The sequence below is a fragment of the Oncorhynchus mykiss genome, chromosome 31 (genome assembly GCF_013265735.2).
Source record: "Oncorhynchus mykiss isolate Arlee chromosome 31, USDA_OmykA_1.1, whole genome shotgun sequence".
Classification (NCBI taxonomy): Eukaryota; Metazoa; Chordata; class Actinopteri; order Salmoniformes; family Salmonidae; genus Oncorhynchus; species Oncorhynchus mykiss.
The window spans coordinates 38,610,675-38,626,407 of NC_050571.1; the positions used below are offsets into that span (position 1 = coordinate 38,610,675).

The 15,733-nt window shown below is 42.9% G+C and overlaps 16 non-coding genes across 16 annotated transcripts; all 16 read right to left on the reverse strand.

Annotated features, from left to right (window-relative positions):
* Nucleotides 1-33: 33 nt before the first annotated feature.
* Nucleotides 34-105, reverse strand: trnac-gca. Its single transcript has one exon. It is a non-coding gene; the product is annotated as a tRNA-Cys (tRNA).
* A 700-nt stretch (nt 106-805) lies between these two features.
* trnac-gca lies at nt 806-877 on the reverse strand. The gene has a single exon. It is a non-coding gene; the product is annotated as a tRNA-Cys (tRNA).
* A 703-nt stretch (nt 878-1,580) lies between these two features.
* On the reverse strand, nt 1,581-1,652 carry trnac-gca. Its single transcript has one exon. It is a non-coding gene; the product is annotated as a tRNA-Cys (tRNA).
* A 701-nt stretch (nt 1,653-2,353) lies between these two features.
* On the reverse strand, nt 2,354-2,425 carry trnac-gca. Its single transcript has one exon. It is a non-coding gene; the product is annotated as a tRNA-Cys (tRNA).
* Nucleotides 2,426-2,827: 402 nt separating this feature from the next.
* On the reverse strand, nt 2,828-2,899 carry trnac-gca. The gene has a single exon. It is a non-coding gene; the product is annotated as a tRNA-Cys (tRNA).
* Nucleotides 2,900-7,099: 4,200 nt separating this feature from the next.
* On the reverse strand, nt 7,100-7,171 carry trnac-gca. The gene has a single exon. It is a non-coding gene; the product is annotated as a tRNA-Cys (tRNA).
* A 700-nt stretch (nt 7,172-7,871) lies between these two features.
* trnac-gca lies at nt 7,872-7,943 on the reverse strand. Its single transcript has one exon. It is a non-coding gene; the product is annotated as a tRNA-Cys (tRNA).
* Nucleotides 7,944-8,364: 421 nt separating this feature from the next.
* trnac-gca lies at nt 8,365-8,436 on the reverse strand. Its single transcript has one exon. It is a non-coding gene; the product is annotated as a tRNA-Cys (tRNA).
* Nucleotides 8,437-8,857: 421 nt separating this feature from the next.
* On the reverse strand, nt 8,858-8,929 carry trnac-gca. The gene has a single exon. It is a non-coding gene; the product is annotated as a tRNA-Cys (tRNA).
* Nucleotides 8,930-9,329: 400 nt separating this feature from the next.
* Nucleotides 9,330-9,401, reverse strand: trnac-gca. Its single transcript has one exon. It is a non-coding gene; the product is annotated as a tRNA-Cys (tRNA).
* A 4,200-nt stretch (nt 9,402-13,601) lies between these two features.
* On the reverse strand, nt 13,602-13,673 carry trnac-gca. Its single transcript has one exon. It is a non-coding gene; the product is annotated as a tRNA-Cys (tRNA).
* Nucleotides 13,674-14,373: 700 nt separating this feature from the next.
* trnac-gca lies at nt 14,374-14,445 on the reverse strand. The gene has a single exon. It is a non-coding gene; the product is annotated as a tRNA-Cys (tRNA).
* Nucleotides 14,446-14,566: 121 nt separating this feature from the next.
* Nucleotides 14,567-14,638, reverse strand: trnac-gca. Its single transcript has one exon. It is a non-coding gene; the product is annotated as a tRNA-Cys (tRNA).
* A 121-nt stretch (nt 14,639-14,759) lies between these two features.
* trnac-gca lies at nt 14,760-14,831 on the reverse strand. The gene has a single exon. It is a non-coding gene; the product is annotated as a tRNA-Cys (tRNA).
* Nucleotides 14,832-15,077: 246 nt separating this feature from the next.
* Nucleotides 15,078-15,149, reverse strand: trnac-gca. Its single transcript has one exon. It is a non-coding gene; the product is annotated as a tRNA-Cys (tRNA).
* A 421-nt stretch (nt 15,150-15,570) lies between these two features.
* Nucleotides 15,571-15,642, reverse strand: trnac-gca. The gene has a single exon. It is a non-coding gene; the product is annotated as a tRNA-Cys (tRNA).
* Between the last annotated feature and the right edge of the window lie 91 nt (nt 15,643-15,733).

Genomic DNA, 15,733 nt, shown 5'->3' on the forward strand with positions numbered 1-15,733 from the left:
CCTCAAAATACTCTTTGAAAGCACTTGATTTAAAGGGGGCATCAGGATTTGAACCTGGGACCTCTTGATCTGCAGTCAAATGCTCTACCACTGAGCTATACCCCCTCTGCTAGAAACTGTCTAAAGGCGGAAAATGGTCAAATAAGGGACATAATAGCTGGAGCTCGACAAAAACTAATAAAGAACACTCTCTCTCTGAAAACATACCCATAAAGTAATTGATTTCTTGATGACAATAATATTACCATCTGACACCTATTTATCTGAAGTCTGTTGCACTTCCACCTCTGTTAGGAACTGTCTGACAGAGAAAAACCATCTAATGAGGGACATTTTAGCAGAGCGCTCCCTCTCTCAAGAAACACTGAGAAAGTAGTTGATTTCAAGGGGGCGCCAGTATTTGATCCTGAGAAATTGTCTAATAAGGGAGATTTTAGCTTGTGATCAACATAACCTAATAAAGAAAACTCTCTCTTTGAAAACGTACCCATAAAGTGATTGATTTCAAGTTGACAAAAAAATTACAATCTGAGACCTATTGATCTGAAGTCTATTGCACTTCCACCTTTGATAGGAACTGTCTGACAGAGAAAAAACATTGAATGAGGGACATTTTAGACTGAGTAACATAACCAAAAAAGGAGCACTCCCTCTCTCAAAATACACTTAGAAAGTACTTGATTTCAAGGGGGTGACAGGATTTGAACGTGAGAAATTGTCTAATAAGGGACAATTTTGCCTGAGTAACATATTCGGAAAAAAAGTCCTCTACCCTCAAAATACTCTTAGAAAGCTCTTGATTTTAAGGGGGCATCAGAATTTGAACCTGGGACCTCTTGATCTGCAGTCAAATGCTCTACCACTGAGCTATACCCCCTCTGCTAGAAACTGTCTAAAGGCGGAAAAATTGTCAAATAAGGGACATTATAGCTGGAGATCAACAAAAACTAATATAGAACACTCTCTCTCTCTGAAAACATACCCATAAAGTATTTGATTTCAAGATGGCAAATATATTACAATCTGAGACCTATTGATCTGAAGTCTGTTGCACTTCCACCTCTGTTAGGAACTGTCTGACAGAGAAAAAACATCTAATGAGGGACATTTTAGCAGAGCACTCCCTCTCTCAAGATACACTTAGAAAGTAGTTGATTTCAAGGGGGCGCCAGTATTTGATCCTGAGAAATTGTCTAATAAGGGAGATTTTAGCTTGTGATCAACATAACCTAATAAAGAAAACTCTCTCTTTGAAAACATACCCATAAAGTGTTTGATTTCAAGTTGACAAAAAAATTACAATCTGAGACATATTGATCTGAAGTCTATTGCACTTCCACCTCTGATAGGAACTATCTGACAGAGAAAAACCATTGAATGAGGGACATTTTAGACTGAGTAACATAACCAAAAAAGGAGCACTCCCTCTCTCAAGATACACTTAGAAAGTACTTGATTTCAAGGGGCTGCCAGGATTTGAACGTGAGAAATTGTCTAATAAGGGACAATTTTGCCTGAGTAACATATTCGAAAAAAGAGTCCTCTACCCTCAAAATACTCTTTGAAAGCACTTGATTTAAAGGGTGCATCAGGATTTGAACCTGGGACCTCTTGATCTGCAGTCAAATGCTCTACCACTGAGCTATACCCCCTCTGCTAGAAACTGTCTAAAGGCGGAAAAATGGTCAAATAAGGGACATAATAGCTGGAGATCGACAAAAACTAATAAAGAACACTCTCTCTCTGAAAACATACCCATAAAGTAATTGATTTCTTGATGACAATAATATTACCATCTGAGACCTATTGATCTGAAGTCTGTTGCACTTCCACCTCTGTTAGGAACTGTCTGACAGAGAAAAAACATCTAATGAGGGACATTTTTGCAGAGCACTCCCTCTCTCAAGAAACACTGAGAAAGTACTTGATTTCAAGGGGGCGCCAGTATTTGATCCTGAGAAATTGTCTAATAAGGGAGATTTTAGCTTGTGATCAACATAACCTAATAAAGAAAACTGTCTCTTTGAAAACGTACCCATAAAGTGTTTGATTTCAAGTTGACAAAAAAATTACAATCTGAGACCTATTGATCTGAAGTCTATTGCACTTCCACCTTTGATAGGAACTGTCTGACAGAGAAAAAACATTGAATGAGGGACATTTTAGACTGAGTAACATAACCAAAAAAGGAGCACTCCCTCTCTCAAAATACACTTAGAAAGTACTTGATTTCAAGGGGGTGACAGGATTTGAACGTGAGAAATTGTCTAATAAGGGACAATTTTGCCTGAGTAACATATTCGGAAAAAAAGTCCTCTACCCTCAAAATACTCTTAGAAAGCTCTTGATTTTAAGGGGGCATCAGAATTTGAACCTGGGACCTCTTGATCTGCAGTCAAATGCTCTACCACTGAGCTATACCCCCTCTGCTAGAAACTGTCTAAAGGCGGAAAAATTGTCAAATAAGGGACATTATAGCTGGAGATCAACAAAAACTAATATAGAACACTCTCTCTCTCTGAAAACATACCCATAAAGTATTTGATTTCAAGATGGCAAATATATTACAATCTGAGACCTATTGATCTGAAGTCTGTTGCACTTCCACCTCTGTTAGGAACTGTCTGACAGAGAAAAACCATCTAATGAGGGACATTTTTGCAGAGCACTCCCTCTCTCAAGAAACACTGAGAAAGTACTTGATTTCAAGGGGGCGCCAGTATTTGATCCTGAGAAATTGTCTAATAAGGGACAATTTTGCCTGAGTAACATATTCGAAAAAAGAGTCCTCTACCCTCAAAATACTCTTTGAAAGCACTTGATTTAAAGGGGGCATCAGGATTTGAACCTGGGACCTCTTGATCTGCAGTCAAATGCTCTACCACTGAGCTATACCCCCTCTGCTCGAAACTGTCTAAAGGCGGAAAAAAGGTCAAATAAGGGACATAATAGCTGGAGATCGACAAAAACTAATAAAGAACACTCTCTCTCTGAAAACATACCCATAAAGTAATTGATTTCTTGATGACAATAATACTACCATCTGAGACCTATTGATCTGAAGTCTGTTGCACTTCCACCTCTGTTAGGAACTGTCTGACAGAGAAAAACCATCTAATGAGGGACATTTTTGCAGAGCACTCCCTCTCTCAAGAAACACTGAGAAAGTACTTGATTTCAAGGGGGCGCCAGTATTTGATCCTGAGAAATTGTCTAATAAGGGAGATTTTAGCTTGTGATCAACATAACCTAATAAAGAAAACTCTCTCTTATGTGCTACTTCCGGCGCCGACAGAGATGGCCGCCTCGCTTCGCGTTCCTAGGAAACTATGCAGTTTTTTGTTTTTTTACGTGTTATTTCTTACATTAGTACCCCAGCTCATCTTAGGTTTCATTACATACAGTCGAGAAGAACTACTGAATATAAGATCAGCATCAACTCACCATCAGTACTACCAAGAATATGTTTTTCGCGACGCGGATCCTGTGTTCTGCCTTACAAACAGGACAACTGAGTGGATTCCATGCAGCGACCCAAAAAAAAACAACTCCGAAAAAGAGGGAAACGAGGCGGTCTTCTGGTCAGACTCCGGAGACGGGCACATCGTGCACCACTCCCTAGCATTCTTCTTGCCAATGTCCAGTCTCTTGACAACAAGGTTGATGAAATCCGAGCAAGGGTAGCATTCCAGAGGGACATCAGAGACTGTAACGTTCTTTGCTTCACGGAAACGTGGCTCACTGGAGAGACTCTATCTGAAGCGGTGCAGCCAACGGGTTTCTCCACACATCGCGCAGACAGAAACAAACAACTTTCTGGTAAGAAGAGGGGCGGAGGCGTATGCCTTATGACTAACGTGACATGGTGTGATGAAAGAAACATACAGGAACTCAAATCCTTCTGTTCACCTGATTTAGAATTCCTCACAATCAAATGTAGACCGCATTATCTACCAAGAGAATTCTCTTCGATTATAATCACAGCCGTATACATCCCCCCCCAAGCAGACACATCGATGGCTCTGAACGAACTTTATTTAACTCTTTGCAAACTGGAAACCATTCATCCGGAGGCTGCATTCATTGTAGCTGGGGATTTTAACAAGGCTAATCTGAAAACAAGACTCCCTAAATTTTATCAGCATATCGATTGCGCAACCAGGGGTGGAAAGACCTTGGATCATTGTTACTCTAACTTCCGCGACGCATATAAGGCCCTGCCCCGCCCCCCTTTCGGAAAAGCTGACCACGACTCCATTTTGTTGATCCCTGCCTACAGACAGAAACTAAAACAAGAGGCTCCCACGCTGAGGTCTGTCCAACGCTGGTCCGACCAAGCTGACTCCACACTCCAAGACTGCTTCCACCACGTGGACTGGGACATGTTTCGTATTGCGTCAGACAACAACATTGACGAATACGCTGATTCGGTGTGTGAGTTCATTAGAACGTGCGTTGAAGATGTCGTTCCCATAGCAACGATTAAAACATTCCCTAACCAGAAACCGTGGATTGATGGCAGCATTCGCGTGAAACTGAAAGCGCGAACCACTGCTTTTAATCAGGGGAAGGTGTCTGGTAACATGACCGAATACAAACAGTGCAGCTATTCCCTCCGCAAGGCTATCAAACAAGCTAAGCGTCAGTACAGAGACAAAGTAGAATCTCAATTCAACGGCTCAGACACAAGAGGCATGTGGCAGGGTCTACAGTCAATCACGGACTACAGGAAGAAATCCAGCCCAGTCACGGACCAGGATGTCCTGCTCCCAGGCAGACTAAACAACTTTTTTGCCCGCTTTGAGGACAATACAGTGCCACTGACACGGCCGGCAACGAAAACATGCGGTCTCTCCTTCACTGCAGCCGAGGTGAGTAAGACATTTAAACGTGTTAACCCTCGCAAGGCTGCAGGCCCAGACGGCATCCCCAGCCGCGCCCTCAGAGCATGCGCAGACCAGCTGGCCGGTGTGTTTACGGACATATTCAATCAATCCCTATACCAGTCTGCTGTTCCCACATGCTTCAAGAGGGCCACCATTGTTCCTGTTCCCAAGAAAGCTAAGGTAACTGAGCTAAACGACTACCGCCCCGTAGCACTCACTTCCGTCATCATGAAGTGCTTTGAGAGACTAGTCAAGGACCATATCACCTCCACCCTACCTGACACCCTAGACCCACTCCAATTTGCTTACCGCCCAAATAGGTCCACAGACGATGCAATCTCAACCACACTGCACACCGCCCTAACCCATCTGGACAAGAGGAATACCTATGTGAGAATGCTGTTCATTGACTACAGCTCGGCATTCAACACCATAGTACCCTCCAAGCTCGTCATCAAGCTCGAGACCCTGGGTCTCGACCCCGCCCTGTGCAACTGGGTACTGGACTTCCTGACGGGCCGCCCCCAGGTGGTGAGGGTAGGCAACAACATCTCCTCCCCGCTGATCCTCAACACTGGGGCCCCACAAGGGTGCGTTCTGAGCCCTCTCCTGTACTCCCTGTTCACCCACGACTGCGTGGCCACGCACGCCTCCAACTCAATCATCAAGTTTGCGGACGACACAACAGTGGTAGGCTTGATTACCAAAAACGACGAGACGGCCTACAGGGAGGAGGTGAGGGCCCTCGGAGTGTGGTGTCAGGAAAATAACCTCACACTCAACGTCAACAAAACTAAGGAGATGATTGTGGACTTCAGGAAACAGCAGAGGGAACACCCCCCTATCCACATCGATGGAACAGTAGTGGAGAGGGTAGCAAGTTTTAAGTTCCTCGGCATACACATCACAGACAAACTGAATTGGTCCACTCACACAGACAGCATTGTGAAGAAGGCGCAGCAGCGCCTCTTCAACCTCAGGAGGCTGAAGAAATTTGGCTTGTCACCAAAAGCACTCACAAACTTCTACAGATGCACAATCGAGAGCATCCTGGCGGGCTGTATCACCGCCTGGTACGGCAACTGCTCCGCCCTCAACCGTAAGGCTCTCCAGAGGGTGGTGAGGTCTGCACAACGCATCACCGGGGGCAAACTACCTGCCCTCCAGGACACCTACACCACCCGATGTCACAGGAAGGCCATAAAGATCATCAAGGACATCAACCACCCGAGCCACTGCCTGTTCACCCCGCTATCATCCAGAAGGCGAGGTCAGTACAGGTGCATCAAAGCTGGGACCGAGAGACTGAAAAACAGCTTCTATCTCAAGGCCATCAGACTGTTAAACAGCCACCACTAACATTGAGTGGCTGCTGCCAACACACTGACACTGACTCAACTCCAGCCACTTTAATAATGGGAATTGATGGGAAATGATGTAAATATATCACTATTCACTTTAAACAATGCTACCTTATATAATGTTACTTACCCTACATTATTCATCTCATATGCATACGTATATACTGTACTCTATATCATCGACTGTATCCTTATGTAATACATGTATCACTAGCCACTTTAACTATGCCACTTTGTTTACATACTCATCTCATTTGTACATACTGTACTCGATACCATCTACTGTATCTTGCCTATGCTGCTCTGTACCATCACTCATTCATATATCCTTATGTACATATTCTTTATCCCCTTACACTGTGTACAAGACAGTAGTTTTGGAATTGTTAGTTAGATTACTTGTTGGTTATTACTGCATTGTCGGAACTAGAAGCACAAGCATTTCGCTACACTCGCATTAACATCTGCTAACCATGTGTATGTGACAAATAAAATTTGATTTGATTTGATTTGATTCTCTCTTTGAAAACATACCCATAAAGTGTTTGATTTCAAGTTGACAAAAAAATTACAATCTGAGACATATTGATCTGAAGTCTATTGCACTTCCACCTCTGATAGGAACTATCTGACAGAGAAAAACCATTGAATGAGGGACATTTTAGACTGAGTAACATAACCAAAAAAGGAGCACTCCCTCTCTCAAGATACACTTAGAAAGTACTTGATTTCAAGGGGGTGCCAGGATTTGAACGTGAGAAATTGTCTAATAAGGGACAATTTTGTCTGAGTAACATATTCGAAAAAAGAGTCCTCTACCCTCAAAATACTCTTTGAAAGCACTTGATTTAAAGGGGGCATCAGGATTTGAACCTGGGACCTCTTGACCTGCAGTCAAATGCTCTACCACTGAGCTATACCCCCTCTGCTAGAAACTGTCTAAAGGCGGAAAAATTGTCTAATAAGGGACATTATAGCTGGAGATCAACAAAAACTAATATAGAAAACTCTCTCTCTCTGAAAACATACCCATATAGTAATTGATTTCTTGATGACAATAATATTACCATCTGAGACCTATTTATCTGAAGTCTGTTGCACTTCCACCTCTGTTAGGAACTGTCTGACAGAGAAAAACCATCTAATGAGGGACATTTTAGCAGAGCGCTCCCTCTCTCAAGAAACACTGAGAAAGTAGTTGATTTCAAGGGGGCGCCAGTATTTGATCCTGAGAAATTGTCTAATAAGGGAGATTTTAGCTTGTGATCAACATAACCTAATAAAGAAAACTCTCTCTTTGAAAACGTACCCATAAAGTGTTTGATTTCAAGTTGACAAAAAAATTACAATCTGAGACCTATTGATCTGAAGTCTATTGCACTTCCACCTCTGATAGGAACTGTCTGACAGAGAAAAAACATTGAATGAGGGACATTTTAGACTGAGTAACATAACCAAAAAAGGAGCACTCCCTCTCTCAAAATACACTTAGAAAGTACTTGATTTCAAGGGGGTGACAGGATTTGAACGTGAGAAATTGTCTAATAAGGGACAATTTTCCCTGAGTAACATATTCGAAAAAAGAGTCCTCTACCCTCAAAATACTCTTTGAAAGCACTTGAAAAGGGGGCATCAGGATTTGAACCTGGGACCTCTTGATCTGCAGTCAAATGCTCTACCACTGAGCTATACCCCCTCTGCTAGAAACTGTCTAAAGGCGGAAAAATTGTCAAATAAGGGACATAATAGCTGGAGATCGACAAAAACTAATAAAGAACACTCTCTCTCTTAAAACATACCCATAAAGTAATTGATTTCTTGATGACAATACTATTACCATCTGAGACCTATTTATCTGAAGTCTGTTGCACTTCCACCTCTGATAGGAACTATCTGACAGAGAAAAACCATTGAATGAGGGACATTTTAGACTGAGTAACATAACCAAAAAAGGAGCACTCCCTCTCTCAAGATACACTTAGAAAGTACTTGATTTCAAGGGGGTGCCAGGATTTGAACGTGAGAAATTGTCTAATAAGGGACAATTTTGTCTGAGTAACATATTCGAAAAAAGAGTCCTCTACCCTCAAAATACTCTTTGAAAGCCCTTGATTTAAAGGGGGCATCAGGATTTGAACCTGGGACCTCTTGATCTGCAGTCAAATGCTCTACCACTGAGCTATACCCCCTCTGCTAGAAACTGTCTAAAGGCGGAAAAATTGTCAAATAAGGGACATAATAGCTGGAGATCGACAAAAACTAATAAAGAACACTCTCTCTCTTAAAACATACCCATAAAGTAATTGATTTCTTGATGACAATAATATTACCATCTGAGACCTATTTATCTGAAGTCTGTTGCACTTCCACCTCTGATAGGAACTATCTGACAGAGAAAAACCATTGAATGAGGGACATTTTAGACTGAGTAACATAACCAAAAAAGGAGCACTCCCTCTCTCAAGATACACTTAGAAAGTACTTGATTTCAAGGGGGTGCCAGGATTTGAACGTGAGAAATTGTCTAATAAGGGACAATTTTGTCTGAGTAACATATTCGAAAAAAGAGTCCTCTACCCTCAAAATACTCTTTGAAAGCCCTTGATTTAAAGGGGGCATCAGGATTTGAACCTGGGACCTCTTGATCTGCAGTCAAATGCTCTACCACTGAGCAATACCCCCTCTGCTAGAAACTGTCTAAAGGCGGAAAAATGTTCAAATAAGGGACATAATAGCTGGAGATCGACAAAAACTAATAAAGAACACTCTCTCTCTGAAAACATACCCATAAAGTAATTGATTTCTTGATGACAATAATATTACCATCTGAGACCTATTGATCTGAAGTCTGTTGCACTTCCACCTCTGTTAGGAACTGTCTGACAGAGAAAAACCATCTAATGAGGGACATTTTTGCAGAGCACTCCCTCTCTCAAGAAACACTGAGAAAGTACTTGATTTCAAGGGGGCGCCAGTATTTGATCCTGAGAAATTGTCTAATAAGGGACAATTTTGCCTGAGTAACATATTCGAAAAAAGAGTCCTCTACCCTCAAAATACTCTTTGAAAGCACTTGATTTAAAGGGGGCATCAGGATTTGAACCTGGGACCTCTTGATCTGCAGTCAAATGCTCTACCACTGAGCTATACCCCCTCTGCTCGAAACTGTCTAAAGGCGGAAAAAAGGTCAAATAAGGGACATAATAGCTGGAGATCGACAAAAACTAATAAAGAACACTCTCTCTCTGAAAACATACCCATAAAGTAATTGATTTCTTGATGACAATAATACTACCATCTGAGACCTATTGATCTGAAGTCTGTTGCACTTCCACCTCTGTTAGGAACTGTCTGACAGAGAAAAACCATCTAATGAGGGACATTTTTGCACAGCACTCCCTCTCTCAAGAAACACTGAGAAAGTACTTGATTTCAAGGGGGCGCCAGTATTTGATCCTGAGAAATTGTCTAATAAGGGAGATTTTAGCTTGTGATCAACATAACCTAATAAAGAAAACTCTCTCTTATGTGCTACTTCCGGCGCCGACAGAGATGGCCGCCTCGCTTCGCGTTCCTAGGAAACTATGCAGTTTTTTGTTTTTTTACGTGTTATTTCTTACATTAGTACCCCAGCTCATCTTAGGTTTCATTACATACAGTCGAGAAGAACTACTGAATATAAGATCAGCATCAACTCACCATCAGTACTACCAAGAATATGTTTTTCGCGACGCGGATCCTGTGTTCTGCCTTACAAACAGGACAACTGAGTGGATTCCATGCAGCGACCCAAAAAAAAACAACTCCGAAAAAGAGGGAAACGAGGCGGTCTTCTGGTCAGACTCCGGAGACGGGCACATCGTGCACCACTCCCTAGCATTCTTCTTGCCAATGTCCAGTCTCTTGACAACAAGGTTGATGAAATCCGAGCAAGGGTAGCATTCCAGAGGGACATCAGAGACTGTAACGTTCTTTGCTTCACGGAAACGTGGCTCACTGGAGAGACTCTATCCGAAGCGGTGCAGCCAACGGGTTTCTCCACACATCGCGCAGACAGAAACAAACAACTTTCTGGTAAGAAGAGGGGCGGAGGCGTATGCCTTATGACTAACGTGACATGGTGTGATGAAAGAAACATACAGGAACTCAAATCCTTCTGTTCACCTGATTTAGAATTCCTCACAATCAAATGTAGACCGCATTATCTACCAAGAGAATTCTCTTCGATTATAATCACAGCCGTATACATCCCCCCCCAAGCAGACACATCGATGGCTCTGAACGAACTTTATTTAACTCTTTGCAAACTGGAAACCATTCATCCGGAGGCTGCATTCATTGTAGCTGGGGATTTTAACAAGGCTAATCTGAAAACAAGACTCCCTAAATTTTATCAGCATATCGATTGCGCAACCAGGGGTGGAAAGACCTTGGATCATTGTTACTCTAACTTCCGCGACGCATATAAGGCCTTGCCCCGCCCCCCTTTCGGAAAAGCTGACCACGACTCCATTTTGTTGATCCCTGCCTACAGACAGAAACTAAAACAAGAGGCTCCCACGCTGAGGTCTGTCCAACGCTGGTCCGACCAAGCTGACTCCACACTCCAAGACTGCTTCCACCACGTGGACTGGGACATGTTTCGTATTGCGTCAGACAACAACATTGACGAATACGCTGATTCGGTGTGTGAGTTCATTAGAACGTGCGTTGAAGATGTCGTTCCCATAGCAACGATTAAAACATTCCCTAACCAGAAACCGTGGATTGATGGCAGCATTCGCGTGAAACTGAAAGCGCGAACCACTGCTTTTAATCAGGGGAAGGTGTCTGGTAACATGACCGAATACAAACAGTGCAGCTATTCCCTCCGCAAGGCTATCAAACAAGCTAAGCGTCAGTACAGAGACAAAGTAGAATCTCAATTCAACGGCTCAGACACAAGAGGCATGTGGCAGGGTCTACAGTCAATCACGGACTACAGGAAGAAATCCAGCCCAGTCACGGACCAGGATGTCCTGCTCCCAGGCAGACTAAACAACTTTTTTGCCCGCTTTGAGGACAATACAGTGCCACTGACACGGCCGGCAACGAAAACATGCGGTCTCTCCTTCACTGCAGCCGAGGTGAGTAAGACATTTAAACGTGTTAACCCTCGCAAGGCTGCAGGCCCAGACGGCATCCCCAGCCGCGCCCTCAGAGCATGCGCAGACCAGCTGGCCGGTGTGTTTACGGACATATTCAATCAATCCCTATACCAGTCTGCTGTTCCCACATGCTTCAAGAGGGCCACCATTGTTCCTGTTCCCAAGAAAGCTAAGGTAACTGAGCTAAACGACTACCGCCCCGTAGCACTCACTTCCGTCATCATGAAGTGCTTTGAGAGACTAGTCAAGGACCATATCACCTCCACCCTACCTGACACCCTAGACCCACTCCAATTTGCTTACCGCCCAAATAGGTCCACAGACGATGCAATCTCAACCACACTGCACACCGCCCTAACCCATCTGGACAAGAGGAATACCTATGTGAGAATGCTGTTCATTGACTACAGCTCGGCATTCAACACCATAGTACCCTCCAAGCTCGTCATCAAGCTCGAGACCCTGGGTCTCGACCCCGCCCTGTGCAACTGGGTACTGGACTTCCTGACGGGCCGCCCCCAGGTGGTGAGGGTAGGCAACAACATCTCCTCCCCGCTGATCCTCAACACTGGGGCCCCACAAGGGTGCGTTCTGAGCCCTCTCCTGTACTCCCTGTTCACCCACGACTGCGTGGCCACGCACGCCTCCAACTCAATCATCAAGTTTGCGGACGACACAACAGTGGTAGGCTTGATTACCAACAACGACGAGACGGCCTACAGGGAGGAGGTGAGGGCCCTCGGAGTGTGGTGTCAGGAAAATAACCTCACACTCAACGTCAACAAAACTAAGGAGATGATTGTGGACTTCAGGAAACAGCAGAGGGAACACCCCCCTATCCACATCGATGGAACAGTAGTGGAGAGGGTAGCAAGTTTTAAGTTCCTCGGCATACACATCACAGACAAACTGAATTGGTCCACTCACACAGACAGCATTGTGAAGAAGGCGCAGCAGCGCCTCTTCAACCTCAGGAGGCTGAAGAAATTTGGCTTGTCACCAAAAGCACTCACAAACTTCTACAGATGCACAATCGAGAGCATCCTGGCAGGCTGTATCACCGCCTGGTACGGCAACTGCTCCGCCCTCAACCGTAAGGCTCTCCAGAGGGTGGTGAGGTCTGCACAACGCATCACCGGGGGCAAACTACCTGCCCTCCAGGACACCTACACCACCCGATGTCACAGGAAGGCCATAAAGATCATCAAGGACATCAACCACCCGAGCCACTGCCTGTTCACCCCGCTATCATCCAGAAGGCGAGGTCAGTACAGGTGCATCAAAGCTGGGACCGAGAGACTGAAAAACAGCTTCTATCTCAAGGCCATCAGACTGTTAAACAGCCACCACTAACATTGAGTGGCTGCTGCCAACACACTGACACTGACTCAACTCCAGCCACTTTAATAATGGGAATTGATGGGAAATGATGTAAATATATCACTATTCACTTTAAACAATGCTACCTTATATAATGTTACTTACCCTACATTATTCATCTCATATGCATACGTATATACTGTACTCTATATCATCGACTGTATCCTTATGTAATACATGTATCACTAGCCACTTTAACTATGCCACTTTGTTTACATACTCATCTCATTTGTACATACTGTACTCGATACCATCTACTGTATCTTGCCTATGCTGCTCTGTACCATCACTCATTCATATATCCTTATGTACATATTCTTTATCCCCTTACACTGTGTACAAGACAGTAGTTTTGGAATTGTTAGTTAGATTACTTGTTGGTTATTACTGCATTGTCGGAACTAGAAGCACAAGCATTTCGCTACACTCGCATTAACATCTGCTAACCATGTGTATGTGACAAATAAAATTTGATTTGATTTGATTTGATTCTCTCTTTGAAAACATACCCATAAAGTGTTTGATTTCAAGTTGACAAAAAAATTACAATCTGAGACATATTGATCTGAAGTCTATTGCACTTCCACCTCTGATAGGAACTATCTGACAGAGAAAAACCATTGAATGAGGGACATTTTAGACTGAGTAACATAACCAAAAAAGGAGCACTCCCTCTCTCAAGATACACTTAGAAAGTACTTGATTTCAAGGGGGTGCCAGGATTTGAACGTGAGAAATTGTCTAATAAGGGACAATTTTGTCTGAGTAACATATTCGAAAAAAGAGTCCTCTACCCTCAAAATACTCTTTGAAAGCACTTGATTTAAAGGGGGCATCAGGATTTGAACCTGGGACCTCTTGACCTGCAGTCAAATGCTCTACCACTGAGCTATACCCCCTCTGCTAGAAACTGTCTAAAGGCGGAAAAATTGTCTAATAAGGGACATTATAGCTGGAGATCAACAAAAACGAATATAGAAAACTCTCTCTCTCTGAAAACATACCCATAAAGTAATTGATTTCTTGATGACAATAATATTACCATCTGAGACCTATTTATCTGAAGCCTGTTGCACTTCCACCTCTGTTAGGAACTGTCTGACAGAGAAAAACCATCTAATGAGGGACATTTTAGCAGAGCGCTCCCTCTCTCAAGAAACACTGAGAAAGTAGTTGATTTCAAGGGGGCGCCAGTATTTGATCCTGAGAAATTGTCTAATAAGGGAGATTTTAGCTTGTGATCAACATAACCTAATAAAGAAAACTCTCTCTTTGAAAACGTACCCATAAAGTGTTTGATTTCAAGTTGACAAAAAAATTACAATCTGAGACCTATTGATCTGAAGTCTATTGCACTTCCACCTCTGATAGGAACTGTCTGACAGAGAAAAAACATTGAATGAGGGACATTTTAGACTGAGTAACATAACCAAAAAAGGAGCACTCCCTCTCTCAAAATACACTTAGAAAGTACTTGATTTCAAGGGGGTGACAGGATTTGAACGTGAGAAATTGTCTAATAAGGGACAATTTTCCCTGAGTAACATATTCGAAAAAAGAGTCCTCTACCCTCAAAATACTCTTTGAAAGCACTTGAAAAGGGGGCATCAGGATTTGAACCTGGGACCTCTTGATCTGCAGTCAAATGCTCTACCACTGAGCTATACCCCCTCTGCTAGAAACTGTCTAAAGGCGGAAAAATTGTCAAATAAGGGACAATTTTGCCTAAGTAACATATTCGGAAAAAAAAGTCCTCTACCCTCAAAATACTTTTAGAAAGCTCTTGATTTTAAGGGGGCATCAGGATTTGAACCTGGGACCTCTTGATCTGCAGTCAAATGCTCTACCACTGAGCTATACCCCCTCTGCTAGAAACTGTCTAAAGGCGGAAAAATTGTCAAATAAGGGACAATTTTGCCTAAATAACATATTCGGAAAAAATAGTCCTCTACCCTCAAAATACTTTTAGAAAGCTCTTGATTTTAAGGGGGCATCAGGATTTGAACCTGGGACCTCTTGATCTGCAGTCAAATGCTCTACCACTGAGCTATACCCCCTCTGCTAGAAACTGTCTAAAGGCGGAAAAATTGTCTAATAAGGGACATTATAGCTGGAGATCAACAAAAACTAATATAGAAAACTCTCTCTCTCTGAAAACATATCCAAGTCTATTGCACTTCCTCCTCTGATAGGAACTGTCTGAAAGAGAAAAACCATTGAATGAGGGACATTTTCGCCTGAGTAACATATTCGAAAAAAGAGTCCTCTACCCTCAAAATACTCTTTGAAAGCACTGGATTTAAAGGGGGCATCAGGATTTGAACCTGGGACCTCTTGATCTGCAGTCAAATGCTCTACCACTGAGCTATACCCCCTCTGCTAGAAACTTTCTAAAGGCGGAAAAATGGTCAAATAAGGGACATAATAGCTGGAGATCGTCAAAAACTAATAAAGAACACTCTCTCTCTGAAAACATACCCATAAAGTAATTGATTTCTTGATGACAATAATATTACCATCTGAGACCTATTTATCTGAAGTCTGTTGCACTTCCACCTCTGATAGGAACTATCTGACAGAGAAAAACCATTGAATGAGGGACATTTTAGACTGAGTAACATAACCAAAAAAGGAGCACTCCCTCTCTCAAGATACACTTAGAAAGTACTTGATTTCAAGGGGGTGCCAGGATTTGAACGTGAGAAATTGTCTAATAAGGGACAATTTTGTCTGAGTAACATATTCGAAAAAAGAGTCCTCTACCCTCAAAATACTCTTTGAAAGCCCTTGATTTAAAGGGGGCATCAGGATTTGAACCTGGGACCTCTTGATCTGCAGTCAAATGCTCTACCACTGAGCTATACCCCCTCTGCTAGAAACTGTCTAAAGGCGGAAAAATTGTCAAATAAGGGACATAATAGCTGGAGATCGACAAAAACTAATAAAGAACACTCTCTCT